Source organism: Rattus rattus, chromosome X (genome assembly GCF_011064425.1).
Source record: "Rattus rattus isolate New Zealand chromosome X, Rrattus_CSIRO_v1, whole genome shotgun sequence".
NCBI classification, from domain to species: domain Eukaryota; kingdom Metazoa; phylum Chordata; class Mammalia; order Rodentia; family Muridae; genus Rattus; species Rattus rattus.
Genome location: NC_046172.1, coordinates 37,459,054 through 37,472,986, shown reverse-complemented (window position 1 = coordinate 37,472,986; position 13,933 = coordinate 37,459,054). Strand labels below are relative to the sequence as shown.

The 13,933-nt window shown below is 45.6% G+C and overlaps 1 non-coding gene and 1 pseudogene across 1 annotated transcript; both read left to right on the top strand.

Annotated features, from left to right (window-relative positions):
- Positions 1-1,391: 1,391 nt before the first annotated feature.
- On the top strand, positions 1,392-1,535 carry LOC116889494. The gene has a single exon (XR_004386443.1). It is a non-coding gene; the product is annotated as a small nucleolar RNA SNORA48 (small nucleolar RNA).
- A 2,746-nt stretch (positions 1,536-4,281) lies between these two features.
- LOC116889067 lies at positions 4,282-5,046 on the top strand (annotated as a pseudogene).
- Positions 5,047-13,933: the final 8,887 nt, after the last annotated feature.

The window sequence follows — 13,933 nt, the reverse complement described above, 5'->3', positions numbered from 1 at the left end:
TTTGCCCATTTCCGGGGCGTACCTGATGAGGTCATGAGTAAGCAACCAATCAGGTGTGGGTACGTGTGCGAGGGTTAAATAGGTGCGCCTGGCGGCGCAAGCGGGGCTTCCACCATGAGAGAGGAATAGAGAGGAATAAAGTCACTCATAGCGAGAATTTCTATGTCCCGTGTGCTTCTTGGAAGTCGCGCGTGGGACACAGCATCTCTCGACAGCCAGAGGTCATTGCTTAGGCTAGACTGGCAAGTCAGCAATCTCTAGTAATGGCCTCTTCTCCCCCTCTCCAGACCTGGGATTACACACATCACCACTCCTAACATTTCGACATGGGTTCTGGCATTTACAGATTGAGCCACCTCTCCAGCCAGTTTTATTTTTTGTTTGGGGAGTATTTGTCTGTTTGCTTGTTTGTTTTGTTGTAATTGTTGTTGTTGCTATGGGGTAATCTCAACTGTGTAGCTCAGACTGGCTATGAACTAACTCGTAGCCACCCCTCCTGCCTGGTCCTCCTGAGTGCTGGTATCACAAATGTGAAAAATCCCCTCTCCTCTCTCCTTTTCTCCCTCTCTCCCTCTGCCTCTATTCCCCCCTTTCCCAACCGTGTGTGTGTGTGTGTGTGTGTGTGTGTGTGTGTGTGTGTGTGTGTATACAAAAATAGCCTATCAAAAGCTCTGCACAACATGGAGGCTGGGGAGACAGCTCAGTTGGTGAAGTACTTGTTACATAAAATGGAGAGCCTGAGTTCCAATCCCTAGTGCCCACGTAAAGGTTGAGTATGCTGGCAGGCCCTTGGAATCCCAGCACTGGAGTGAGGTAGTGGAAACAGACAGATTCCACTCACTACCCAGCCAGGGTAGCTAGGTTCAGTGAAAGACTTTGTCTCAAAAATACATACATACATAAATAAAAGGTGAGGGGGCTGGAGAGATGGTTCAGCTGGTAAGAGCACTGGCTGCTTTTCAAGATGTCCTGAGTTCAATTCCCAGCAACCACATGGTGACTCACAACCATCTGTAATGGGATCCAAACCCTATTTTTGGAGTTCCTAAAGACACAGCACCCATGTACATAAAAGACATAAATAAATACATTCTTAAAATATAAGGCAAGAGAAGCAATTTAATTAGACATTCTGATGTCAAGCTCAGGCCTCCACACACAATTGCCCACAAGAACACCTACACAGACACATATGTACATACAAAAATCCCACTGAGCCCAACGATGCAGGGAGAGTTGACTGACCACGAAGTCTACGAAGAAGCACTAGACTATTTAATGAAGAGCCCTGTTTAATATATATTCACAAAATTTAATCCACATAATTAATCAACTATCACCACAATAAATTTTAGAGCAATTTATCTCTTAAAAAAACTGACACACACCCCTGTCCCCAGCCATGGGCCAAGAGACACTTGTTGGCAGTGTTGATTCTTATATCAGTCAGGGGCAGAGCAGATGGCATTTATACGTTCATCCTAACTTGATGCCTGACTCGGTGGCCAAAGCTGTTTTATGCCTAGGGCACATAAAAAGTCAAATCAAATGAAATCCAATGCAGGCAGCACAGCAAGGGAGGAAGAAGACAGAGACCTGTGTTCCTCCATGCCACACAGTAGGGGCTGAGAAAGACACCCATAGATGTGGTCTCGGTCCCACAGCCCAGGGGGGACCCATCACCCAGGGGCCCAATATTGCGTGACCAGCCTGCAGCAGGAGCCACCACAATGCCACAATGTACAAGTCTGTTGTGGGCAGGCGGTGGAGAAAGGGAAGTGGAGCAGCTTGAGCTGGAGACTGCGGGGTAGACAGGAGTAGTCTGTTCTAAGTGGCCAGCCCTCCCTCCTGGGCGAAGTCCCAACCTGAGCTGCAACTGAGGGCCATGTCTGAGTCTGTGGCTAGTCAGAGGCTGGGCTGTGTGTGGATGTTTGTGACTCATATTACTACCAGAGAACATGGGGATGCCCCTGGTCTGGGTAGTTGCCAAGGCCCATAGGGATGTCCAGGGACCGTGTAGAACTGGCCCTGCTCCTCACTGGATGCAGTGGCTCAGGAGAGCTGGCCCCACCTCCCCCACCTCTCACCAGCTGCAGGCTGCAGCACTCGAGTGGGCCCTGGGCACTGTGGAGTTGCACCTGGGTAAGGAAGGGGGCGGGGAGGAGTGAGCCTTCCTGGAGGGGCATGAGCGGTGAGAGGTGATTCCAGGCAGTGGAGAGGCCTGCCTATTGGGTCTTGTGCTCTGGAGAACTAGCCCCAGGCCTCACCAGCTGCAGGACTCTTAAGAGAGCAGGCCCTGCACTTCACCTGGACAACACAGCAGAGCTGACCCTGGTGGTGGGGGTACAGTTGAGTGGGCCCAAAGGTGAGAGCACAGGAGAACTGACCTCACCACACATCTGCTATGAAGTGACCCGACTGCAGGGGTGGTGCCCTCCCACCCATTGTCACCTGCTGTAAAGTGCCAGAAAACTGGGTCCCAGAGCATGAGATCAGAGAGATAGCCTGCATAAAGGCCACTGTAGCACTCAGGAGAGTGGGTCCTGCCCCCGCCTGGGCAACACAGGCAAAAAGCCACTGCTGAGCCAGTCCCAAAGGTGGGACAGAGTATGGGCTGAGAACTGGCCCAGTCCTCACAGGCTGCAGCGCTTTGGGAGAGTGGGAACCTGTGCTCACTAGACAGCACAGTGGAACTGTTCTAGAGGTGTGGATGCAGGGGAGCCAGCGGGAGGGCATGAGAGTAGGGGAGCTGTCCTTGCCTCCTGCAGATGGTGGCTCTGGGTGGCCCAGTCAAAGCAGTGCTGAAGAGCCTGCTCTGGTGGTGTAGATGAAGGTGAGCCAGCAAGCTGACAAGCTCAGCTGCCTTCCAGGCCCAGATCCAGGGCTCTGAGTTGCTTTATCCCTAACTCTGTATCACCTGGGAACAGTTGGGACATGTGAAAGGGCCATCAGACCCTGCTGATCCAAAACTGCCGAATCCCCATGACACAGGATAACCAAGAGGAGCCCTGGTGAGGATCCAATATTGATGGTGTCACAGAAGCCAGAGATCTCAAACCAGACGTATGACTCTTTGCAATGAGCATTTGCAAGTGAAAATATGTGGACAGAGGGATATACTGTGGGCCACACTGTGACATACATGAAATATTTTTCTATACTTTGTGTTATCGTTGGTGGTGTTGTTGTTGGTGGTGGTGTGTGTGTATCTTTATTGGGAGGAGATTGCAAGAGCACAGGGCAGATATGAGGGGACAGGGAGAAGAGGGACTGGGATACATGATTGAAACCTACAAAGAATCGAGAAGAAGAGGAGGAGGAGGAGGAAGAGAAGAAGAAGAGGAAGAGGAGGAAGAAGAGGAAGAAGAGGCAGAAGAGGAAGAAGAGGAAGAAGAGGCAGAAGAGGAAGAGGAGGGAAGACTGAACAAGCCATAGGGAGCAAGCCAGTAAAGAGCACTCCTTCATGCCCTCTGTTTCAGTTGCTGCCTCCAGGTTCCTGCCTTGAGTTTCTTTCCTGAATTTCCTCAGTGATAAATTGTGACATGAGAGTTATAAGATGAGATGCCCACCCACCCCCCACTCCCCCCAAAACAGGACAAGGTGGCCCACTTCTATATTGTCTGCATTTATAATGAAGAGGCGGGAAGATTAGGAGTCCAATACCACCCTCAACTACATAGCAAGTTTGAGACCAGATAGGGCTAAATGAGTTCTTGTCAGAAACCAGTTGAAGTAAGACTGAGTCAGAAGCATGATAATGTGCGTTTTATTTTATATGAGGAAACTAATTTTAAAAATGTGTGTGTGTGTGTGTGTGTGTGTGTGTGTGTGTGTGTGTGTGTGTAGGTTACAGGACTAGAAAGGAGATCATGAGAGGATGAATAAATGGGAGGTGGGAACTAGAGAGGGGAGTGGACAGCATGAGATAAGAAAACAGGACTAACGGAGAAGAGTGGGGATGCCCTAGAGGGGTGTGGTGAGCACCTGGTGAAGAAGGAATTGGGGTAGACAAGGAAGCATGATGAGACTGCCAGGATAAAATCCATCACTTACTAAAGGAAAAGCAAAGAAAAGCACAAGCCAGGCAGGGTGGTATACATCTGTCATCTGAGCACTTGGGAAGCTAAGGCAGAAATATTAGGAGTTGAAAGCCAAAGAGGCTTACATAGAACCAGAGCAGCCAGACCTATATATAAAGACTGTCTCAAAAAAACATCTGAAGAGGGGAATTCATGTGGAGGTCAGAGTGCAAGCAGGTGTGAGTGGGCAACAGAAGGAGTCATGGCTGCCAAAGTGTTTGAGTTCATCAGAAAGTTCGGCCAGTTGCAGGGAGCGTGGTGAACTCTGTTTTATATAACGTGGATGCTGGACACAGAGCTGTCATCTTTGACCAATTCTGTGGCCTACAGGACATTGTGGTAGAGGAAGGGACTCATTTTCTCATCCCTTGGGTACAGAAGCCAATTTATCTTTGACTGCCACTCTCGACCACGGAATGTATCTGTTATCACTGGTAGCAAAGACTTGCAGAATGTCAGGATCACACTATGCATTCTCTTCCGGCCGGTGGCCAGCCAGCTTCCTTGTATCTACACCAGCATTGGCCAGGACTACTATGAGCGGGTGCTGCCATCTATCACCACAGAGAGTCTCAAGTTGGTGGTGGCTCGATTTGATGCTGGAGAGTTGATTACACAGCGAGCGCTGGTCTCCAGGCAGGTGAGCCATGACCTCATGGAGCCTGCAGCAACATACCGGCTCATCCTGGATGATGTGTCCCTGACACATCTGACCTTCAGGAAGGAGTTCACAGAGGCGGTGGAAGCCAAACAGGTGGCTCAGCAGGAAGCAGAGAAAGCCAGATTTGTGGTGGAAAAGGCTGAGCAGCAGAAGAAGGCGGCCATCATCTCTGTTGAGGGGGACTCCAAGGTGGCTAAGCTGATCGCCAACTCACTAGCCACCACCGGTGATGGCCTGTTGGAGCTGCGAAAGCTGCAAGCTGCTGAGAACATTGCTTACCAGCTCTCCCGCTCTAGCTCACTCTGAACAGACCAGGGTGGCTCTGACTCACAGAACCCCAGCCTCTGCCTCCTGAGTGCTGGGATTAAAGATTCCCACCACCCACTACCTTCTGGGTACCCTCTCACTGTTGTATTTAATTCTACCTCAGCTGTACTTGGTCTTTGCCTGCCCCAGAGTATATAGAGAAGACAGAGGGTTCACTGAAGCAACTCCGTCTGTATAGCTATGGGAAAGTCATCTATGCAGACGTGAAAGTTTTGGAAATGCATCTGTTTTGGGGTCACACATGTGTTTGTTCATAACATAAGCCAATAAACTCATTGAATTGGCTAGAGAGTCTTGGGTGGGATAGCTATTATATATATATTAGCTATCATCAGAGCTTAATCCGATAGATTTTTGTTCACATCTACCAGGAAAAGTTCATACAACACATGCACGGTTAATTTATTAAGATTGTAAAACCATACAATGATAATACAAGGACATGGAAAGTATCGGCTCAATTTACTAGTAACTGTGAATACAAAAGGTCCACCAATTTTTTTAAAAATACATTTTTAAAAAATATTTTTAAAAAAATCATATAGCCACAAAGCTGGTCTGGCAGCTCAATGGTGGAGTGTATTGACATGCAAGTGGCGCCAGGGTAATGTCCAGCATGACCAAACAGTGTAGAATATGCGTGGTTTTTGATCAAATGAGCATTTTCAAAAAAGTAGGATAGTTCAGTATCATCAAACCTAAGTATATAATTTAACACTTTAATAGTATAAACGGAAAAATTATGTATATTGATAAACTATCTGGCAAACTTCTATGGTAATTAATGATTTCATTTATAACAAACAAGGAGTAATGAAGGCAACCTGGGCTATTAGGGAAACCATCTCAAAAAGAAATCAAAAAATTTAAAGGACTGGGACTATTATTCAATGGTAGAGTACCTACCTGGTATGCATGAAGTTGTAGATTTAATCCCCAACACTATAGAGAGAGAAGGATAGAAAGAGATTGAGAGGGAGGGTAGGAAGGAGGTAACAACAAAGGGAGAAAACAGTGTGGTGGTGAGATTGATAAGATATAACTTTATGGGGAGGGGAGCTGGGGCTTAAACCAAGGCATTGTCCATGTTAAAGCTGTACCCTGACCTACACCACTCATAGGACTATAGCTATTTAAAAGCAAGGCTAATGTAAAGACTGCATTCCAAAGAAAGAGCAGCACACATCCATAAAGAGATTGGTGGGACAGCAGCAAAGCACCGAGAAACAGAAGCACAATTTCAGTGAAAGAAGTTACCAGTAAAACACACCCCTCCACCACCCAAATCCCTATTCTACCCTCCTTTTCCGAACCATTCTACTCCAGGAATGCAAGCATACATGCGTATGAGAAAATCCTCCAATAACACCACATTGCTAGAATAAAACAGAAAAGTCATGAGATTGTCTAAATAAATACAAGATAACTGGAAAGGATTCAATACCTTCTATTGACCAAAAACCCTTAGTAAACTGAGTGAGGTAGTAACCATCTGTATTCTTCCCCACTATTGAGGCTGAGCTGGGAGGAGCCCTCAAGGCTAGAAATGTAAAATAGACAACAACTAATACATAATTACATTTACTAAATAAAAATAGAATGCAAAGAGATGGAACAAAGTAATTTACAAATAAAAAACCATGGCTACAGGAACTCAATATTACAATAAACATATTGCTATTAATCAAAAGAAAAAAGTACATTTTTTTTGCTTGTTGTTTAGAGACATCATCTACTCTTTCGCCCAGGCTGACCTCAAACTTAGGGAAATCCTTCTGTGCCAGTGTCCTAAGTGCTGGAGTTGCAAGTTTGTGCCATGAATTCCAGCCAAAAAGTGGAATTTTTTAGGAAAAAAAATGAAGAGCATTGGCTCATGTATGAAAAGAAAATTAGAATTAGAGCCAAGCTTGTGTACAAATCTATAACCCCAGCACTCTGGAGGGTAAGGCAGTATTGCAAATTCAAGTCCTTACCGAGCTATATTGTTAGACCCTGCCTCAAAAAGAAAACATATTTTAGGAAGCTAAGACTGTAACTTAGCAAACAGCTCGTCTAGCCAAAACAAGTTCAGAAAGAAAAAGCCCTGGATTCCAAATGTTGAGAAAAATATGGGTATTGTTTGAAACATCATAAAGACTTTATAAGCTAGTGAGAAATCGTCAGGTCCCTGTGTATGGCATGTTCCTCCCAAAGGCAACACTCCTTCCAAATTGAAACAATTGCCCTTGGAAGGGAGGGAAGGCTCACTGGCCTCAGAGGTAAGCAGGAGGTAAGCATATGATCACATATCTGCAAAGAATAGAAGCTTGGACGATTCTGGAGGGCCCCTAGGAACAGGAGAAAGGAAGTCACAGTTGCTGTGGGTGGAGGCTCTGACCAGTACAACTGCAGAAAGACCAATGTTCAAATCCAGGGGCTTCAGTTTCCAGGAGTCCTCTCACCTGGGTTAGAGTGGGCTTCAATGCAGCTGCTTTTGAGTCATTCTCTGCTTCTGGTTAAGTTGCCTCACACCAAGTCTCCTGTTAGTCATCCCAATCAAAAACCCACTGCTTCCACAAATTGGTCACTGATGAAATCCTTATTTTGGTCTCTTGTGGGCTCCCTTTCTGTAACAGCACATACACACACACACACACACACACACACACACACACACACACACACACACACACACACACAGAGAAAGAGAGAGAGAGAGAGAGAGACAGAGACAGGAGACAGAGAGACAGAAACAGAGAGACAGAGACAGACAGAGACAGACAGAGACAGAGACAGACAGAGACAGAGACAGACAGAGACAGAGAGAAACAGAAGACAGAGACAGAGAGAAACAGAGAGAGGGAGAGGGAGAGGGAGGAGACAGGGAGAGAGAGAGGGAAAAGGAAGGAGTGAGTGAGTTGGTCTTCATCAAGAAAAGTCTGTCACACAACACCCAGAGGTCTGATATTTGTAAACTGCCTGCTTTATATACAGAAGGCCTAGGTCTGCTACCTAACACCAAAATAAAGAAATAAACTTCTAAAAAACACCAACAGCATTAAACATTAAGATCTGTACTCAGAAATCATTTTTTTAACCACTGAAAAAGAATTTTTTCAAAAGAGAGAGAAAAAAAGAAATGTTCCCGATCCCTTGGGGTGTCTTCTAAAGAACTAGCACAAAATTGAGCATGGTGACACTTGCCTGTATCCAAGTATTTGAGAGGTGGAGGCAGGAGTTTAAGTGTTACAGCTCTGAGGGGAAAGGTTTCCCCCAATACAAGTGTTGCAGCTCCTGGCATCCTGGTAGTTGGGAGCCAAGAAATACCACAAAGTCACACTGTACAACAAACCTCACACAAGAAGCAGCAAAGAACTGAGCAGGAGTGGGGCTTTATGTAGGGGTTTGGGGGAGGGCAATGGCTTTCCATTGTGGCCTGGGATTGGTGGAATTTCATGGCCTGATTTTGCGCCCCCCCCCCCGTAGGGTGGAGCATGGCCGCCTGCATATTAAGGGACTGGAAATTGGTGTAAAAGCAGTAAGAGTAGTCTGTGGCATAGGACCTGGTGGACCTGTGGCATAGAGAGCACTTTAAGGGGTTAAGCCATCCTGAACGGTTAGAGTGATCTTGAGACAGGGCCAAACCACTCCCAACCCTCAAGGAACCCATGGAGGAAGAGTACCTCCTTCAGCTTAATTGAGAGAGTCTAAAGGTTGACCTTGTGGATAAGTATCAGGTGGCCCTGATGTGGCAAGAATTAGAATTAACTTCTTTTTGTAAAGAGCTTTTTAAAGATTTTTTGGTAATTTTTGTATGTGTATGTGTTTTGCCTGCATGTTGGTGGTCATACCACATGTATGCAGTTTCTTTGGAAACCCATAGAAATTGTCAGCCCCCAGGGAGTTTGAGCTATGGACAGTTGATTGTTTGCTGCCATGTGGGTACAGGGAATTCAAATTGGGCTCTTTGTAACAACAGCCAATGCTCTTAATTACTGAGCCATCACTCCAGCCCCTGGAATATACATATCTTTTTAATTTATATGGGGTCACTCGTTCTGCCTTGACTAATTTTCTTGGACCACTTTCTCACCTACCCTTGATCTGTCTCCCTAGAAATGAAAGGCAACCTTAGCAAGGTGCTTCACACTACTTCTGGGATGCTCCCTAGAACAACACATCTTTACATATCCATTCCTAGAATTAATGATTCTAGCCCACTCACAGGGAGTAGCATGTTGTTAAAACTCAGCTCTACCATTAATGACAAAACTGCAGGCTCAATACTCCACAGGCACTTGCTCGCCCTCCATACTCAGGCGCATCTGAACACAGATCCATCTATTGTTCAGTAAGCCCTCCCCCCCCCAGGCATGGAGTATGTCACTTCCTGGATCATCACACTCTAGCCCCTCCACAAGAATTTTTTTACTCTCAAAGACCACCCCAGTTCCTTTCCTGGGCACTTATATTCCCTGAAGTCTGAATCCCAGAACTGATAATAACCTCTCATTCATAAGTTTGTGATCCATGGACTACTGATCCCATTATCCACATTAATAGCCAGGAACCTAGTGCCATTTACCAACTGGTACCATGCCTATAGCCAATGAGGATCGCCTTGTTGTACAAAACCCCTATCATCTGAAGACAAATTACCAGACAGTCCTAGACCTAAAGGATACTTTGATCCACGCTTTGTAACTCTCAGTTCCTTTGCCTTTGAGTGCTGAGACCCTGACTTACAGTTTGGTCAACAATTAATTTGGATTCTCCTGCCCCAGGCATTCCAAAGAAGCCCCCATCTGTTTGGCCAGGTCTTGTATAATGACCTTTCACCTTTACAGTTACTTCCCAGTACTGTCTTCTTCAATATGTAGATAACTTATCTGCCGCCCAGACAATGAAACTTCCATACAGAATGGTTTCTTGTGGTGCCATAGAGGTACAAATATATTCTGTAAAATAATAATCCTTAAGACACGTGCTAACTCCAGGCACCCAACACACACACACACACACACACAAACACACACACACACACACACACACACACACTAATTCTAGACTGCTGGGCCCAAGCTCCTCTCCATAGCTTCAGCACTCCTGCCTAGAAATCTTAGGTCTAGACTGTAATGACAGGTTGGACTGTCTGAACACCACTTTCTGGGTTCCTGGGGCCACGTGGTTCAGTGGTGGCAGTAGTTATATCCTGGACCTAGGTTTTCAGATATTCAATTATCATCTTTATATAAGTCATTAAATCTGACCCCATGCCCAGGCAGCACCATGTAAGCACAAAAACGAAACAAATAAACAAAACTGAACTTATCCCCTTCACTTATACCATTCAGTTAGGGACAAATAAGAGACTCAATAGCTATACCAACGCAGCCTGTCTTCCATGTGATTCATGCCAATGCTCACATTTAAGAAAAACTGGTGTACTGTACTAATTAATATAGGATCTCAATGAGAGAGAAAAATAGGCATTGAGCATATGGGAACTTTTAGTACTATCTTCCAAAATTTTCTGTAAACCTAACATCGTTATAAAATATATGTATATTTTAAAAATATATCTGCAATCTGATCAAAATCATCCAGGACAGAAGAAATAGGGAAAATAAATTTAGTGGCCATGAATGTAAATTAATTGTGGATCAGTGGACCATGAGAGGTAGTGTGGTCCTCAGCTGAGATAAAGGCTTTGAAGCCACAGAGATCCTCAAGGGATGGTAGAAGCTTTGCCTGCTCCCAGGCACCAGGCCCCTGCTACTTAGCCCCTCCCCCATAGATTTGTGGCCATCAGTCACATAAGGGCAACACCCCAAAGCCCTTCCACATGTAAATGAGGCATCCCTAACATCTCAGACCAAGACAATAGGAAAAGAGATGTGACCTGTGGTCACTTAGGCTCAAGACAGAGATCTCCATGCTAATGAGGTACCTAGAGGTCTGGAGGGCTTAGCCAATAAGCTTCCTTTCCCAGACATTCCTCCCTACAAAAGGTATTTAATCTCAGGCCTATCCTGAGAAGTGGGGTACGGTTTTATGCTTCCACTTTCTGCCATGACAATAAATTATTTGGAACCATGGACTGGCTCCTTTCATAGGATCCACCATTGGGGAGCCATAGAAAGCCTTTGCCACAGAGAGGCTGCCCAACTCCTCTCTGTACTCCCAGCCACAACCACCACCAAGCCTGGTGCCACCTGCCAAGTCAAGGACCCTCCCCGTGGGACTAGCTAGAGCTCCCCTATTCTTCCTCGCCCCAGGCTAGATCCAGTTCACGGGCCCAAATTCTGTTCTAAGCTCTTCCCCAACTCCCAGCAGCTCCTGGATGTCCAAGAGCCTGAGAACTCTATGGCCCCGGCCTTGTGGCATGCCCAGGGTCCCCCACACTTCCCCACGCCTCAGACTATGTTTCCTCACCCCCAAGAGTGTAAACTCCCCACATCCCACCTTCCTAAGTGACCATGCCCAGTAGTGGAGCAGACTTGGGATGCATGACAGACCCTACAATTAATAAAGCTTGTGGTAGGTGTAAGAAAGCTCATTCAGCTGGGGTATGGTGGTGCACACCTTTAATACCAGCACTCAGGAGGCAAAGGAGGCAGTTCTAGGCCAGCTTGGTCTACAGAGTGAGTTCCAGGACAGCCAGGGCTACACAGGGAACAAAACAAAAAGCTTATTCTCTCTTTTCTTTCCTTGTATACACTAGACATTTTCCATGATAAATACTAAAAACAAGACATGCCAAATTTGAAAGACAGGTCCAAATAGAACAAAAAGTACTAACTTAAATTAGCACCGCAAGGATTTCTGCCCTACTACTTCATTTAAGTCTCCCATTTATTTCCCTACTCCACCCACCACATTCCGTTGTCTACATTTCCTTCCAGAGTAATTTGATCCAAAGGCATTAAGATTGGGAAAGAATGGTAGGTTTCAGGGTGACCCAAGGCAGGGTTTCTGACCCCCATCTGGGTGATGGTGACCAGGTTGTGGACTGTCACATAGTGTCAACTGTGTTCAGTGCAAGAGCATGAGGCCCAGGGTTTGAGTCCCAGATCTCAGAACTGCGTAAATTATCTAGCTCTGTGCACTGGGATGGCTGAGAGGACTGATACCCTTTTTTCAGCTTCCAAATAGCATCGAAAAGATGCAGGAATCCAATAAATAGGGATCCTGCAAAGGAGACAGGGAAGATAGAACTACAGAATGGTGTCTTATTCTCCAGGAAGCAAAATTAATCAAATAATGAAGGAACCCGGTTAAAAGGTCCCAGTGGGCTGGGAGTATAGCTAAGTGGGTGTCACTTGCTCAGAATCCATGAGACCCAGGTTTTGAACCCTAGTGTCATGAACTAATAAAAATAGGAGAGGACCCAGGCCACCACTAGCCGAGTCTAGCAGAATCTAATTATTAAAAAAAAAATGATAAAGAATAGAACACCATTGGGTGAAACTGGAAAGTATAATATCAAATTTATATTCATGAACTGAAATTCTCTGAGGAAACTGCATCTAAGTTAAACATTATGATTGTGGATAGATAAGAGGTTTTAGGTCAAAATATGTTAAACTCTAACTTTTTTTTTTTAAAAGAGAAGATGTGCTACGCAGTTCAAACTGTCCTACAACTCATGACCTTTATGCCTCATCCTCCTTAGTACTGGGATTGCAATTCCTGCACCTCCACGCCCAGCCTTCAGACATTTTTAACCCTCACAGCCTATCAACATTGGAATGTGGCCTCAGGTCCATTTTTAGACAAAGTTCCTGCAGATGTATCACTTAGCTTGACGCATCTCTAGCCAGTGCTAAACTTAGAATCAAGGATGTGATAAGGACAACTTCCACATATCATAAATTCCCCAAGCTGCTTAGCCCAGTTCCTGCCGTGACTCTACCTAAGAATTTGGTAAGCACATTGCTATGTCGATTTCTTTTCTGTGCACGTTGAAGTTTACACAACATTTTTCAATAAGTGTAAGGTGGCGTCCACTGTAACACCATTTTTCCCCTGGGCCATGGCTACACAGTTGGAGCCCAGAATGTGCTGGTTTCTTATCTCCTTTAAGCAAAAGTTTTTGTGGTACAGATTATTATTGTACATGGTCATACTGCAAAAGTAAACTGAATTTTAATAACTGATGTGATATTTATACAATATGTCCTAACAAAAACCCATCCCTTACAAAAGACGATGAAGAATTTACAGTGGAAAACCCTGCCAGACTCTGATAGGGTTTCTTGTTGAGAAATTAATCCCAAGTAGATCAGAAAAAGCTTTGAACGACACACTTTTTTTTTTTTCAAGACTGGGTCCCACTATGTAGCTTTGGCTGGTCAGAAACTTGCTATGTAGAGCAGGCCAGGTAAGAATACACAGAGATCCACCCACGTCTGCCTCAAAAGTCCTGGACTAAAGGCTTGTGCAAACACCTGGCTGCATTGAACTTTTTTTTTTTAACTTGAGTATTTCTTATTTGCATTTCGAGTGTTATTCCCTTTCCCGGTTTCCGGGCAAACATCCCCCTAATCCCTCCCCCTCCCCTTCTTTATGGGTGTTCCCCTCCCCATCCTCCCCCCATTGCCGCCCTCCCCCCAACAATCTAGTTCACTGGGGGTTCAGTCTTAGCAGGACCCAGGGCTTCCCCTTCCACTGGTGCTCTTACTAGGATATTCATTGCTACCTATGAGGTCAGAGTCCAGGGTCAGTCCATGTATAGTCTTTAGGTAGTGGCTTAGTCCCTGGAAGCTCTGGTTGCTTGGCATTGTTGTACATATGGGGTCTCGAGCCCCTTCAAGCTCTTCCAGTTCTTTCTCTGATTCCTTCAACGGGGGTCCTATTCTCAGTTCAGTGGTTTGCTGCTGGCATT